The sequence below is a fragment of the Podarcis gaigeae genome (genome assembly GCF_964106915.1).
Source record: "Podarcis gaigeae genome assembly, chromosome: 16".
NCBI classification, from domain to species: domain Eukaryota; kingdom Metazoa; phylum Chordata; class Lepidosauria; order Squamata; family Lacertidae; genus Podarcis; species Podarcis gaigeae.
Window position 1 is genome coordinate 12,561,989 of NC_139693.1, and position 1,756 is coordinate 12,563,744.

The window sequence follows — 1,756 nt, forward strand, 5'->3', positions numbered from 1 at the left end:
TGGTGGCCAGCCCAATGCTTTTGAGAAGCACATTTTGTGCTTAGCCTCTGGCGCTCATAAGATATGCTACCATTACAAATGGAGGTTCCACACAACTATCATGTTTAATAATTCTTGGTGGACTTATCCTCCATCTGTTTTCCCCTCCCCTTCCTTGCTTCGTGACACTTTCCAGCTAAGTAATGGGTTGTATCCACCTAAGTTATTCTCTGAGTGGACCCACTCTACTGTTAGTTGGGACTTAGATGGATGTGACCCAGTTCCTCACCACACCCATCCATCCCAAAAGTCTTGTGGGCCTCTTTAATCTACATCTGCACTTTTGGGGGGACAAACATGTGCAAACCTGACCATCATGTGGAACAGCAAAGCTCTCTCCTACGAATTCAGACCAGTGGTCCATCAACCAGATTCAAAGATGCACCTCCCCAAGTTTCTCCAAACTTTCCCAGCCCTTTTCCTGAAAGTGCACCACTGGCAGTGCTGGGGATCAAATCCAGGAGCCTTACACAGACTTGGGGTATGTGCATTACTGCTCATTTCACAGCCCCTTTCTTGTAGCTCATCCTGCCAGCAATTCACAAGATCTGAAAAACTCAGGCAGGCAGACATGCAGGTTGTCGCTCAACTATAGCAAGTGGCAAAACTTTAGGTGTTCAAACACAGGGTGGATGTGAGTTTGAATTTCCTTTAAGCCTCCTGATTTGAGCAGGAGAATCTCTTATACTAACACCTCTGCAACTTTTGAACCTGCTCTTGGGCAGGTTGGGAAGAACCAAATTCCAACATGAGGCTATTCAGATATCCACATTGGCCAACGTGAAGGCAGGCCACCAACCACATGTGGTGGCCATTTGCCAGGGGCTCAGTACTCCACCTGATTTTGCCCCTTGCTTTGGATTGCCAAATAATCATAAACACCTGGCAGGCAATTGGATGTGGCCTCAAGGGCCCGCCACTGTGCCCAACACCTGCAAAAATTTATAGATTGTCAGTTGGACGCTCAAACCTTATCCCATCAGGGAGGAGGCAAAAAATAAATGCATACAGTAGGAGACCAACAGAAACCCTCAACCATCTTAGTGATGAGCTATTGAAAAAGGCCTAGCTGGTCATTTTCTGAGTTGATGCAAAAGAAAAGGACTTGAACCAAAATCCTGCTTTTCTCGTCTTTCCTTAACATCTCAAAAACCATTCACACTCTAAATGTGAACCTGAGATTTCCAGAGCCCCCACCTTGGAAGGAACATCTTGCGAGTTGGAAGACGCTGGCCCATCTCCCATTTCCATGTCCGTTTCTTTCTTTCTTTTTTCTTTCTTTTTGCTAAAAAAGACAAAGAGCTACGAGTTGCAGTTATTCCTACAAAGAGAATATTCTTGAATGATTGTCCCAAAGGATAGATGGGTGAGGAGGTAACCAAACAGAGATTTCTCTTATGATCAGTCTGTGTTGAGCAGAAGAACAAAGTTGACGGATTCTGAGTCTTGCAGAAAGGGGCTGAGGGGAAACTTAAGTCAGGTGTGGAAGGGCAGGGGCAGGTTTGGGGTTAAGGTCTTGTTTCAGAACTCCAGAAAGATATATATATATATTGCCAATGCTTATTTTGTTGTTGTGGTGATGGTTGTTGCTCAACTTTGCATGACAAATTTGGAACCTGTAAGGAAAGCAGAGTTATGGAATGCAAAGGAGAAATGGAAGCAGATTCGCACGGGCCCCCTCCCCCCCTATGCAGTCAACAGTTTAGCCGCCAGGAAA

At 45.4% G+C, this 1,756-nt stretch overlaps 1 protein-coding gene across 6 annotated transcripts in view; it reads left to right on the forward strand.

The window, feature by feature from the left end:
* The window catches only part of MACROD1 (mono-ADP ribosylhydrolase 1), a 314,807-nt gene that overhangs the window by 48,888 nt on the left and 264,163 nt on the right, over nucleotides 1-1,756 (forward strand). The window lies entirely within an intron of this gene.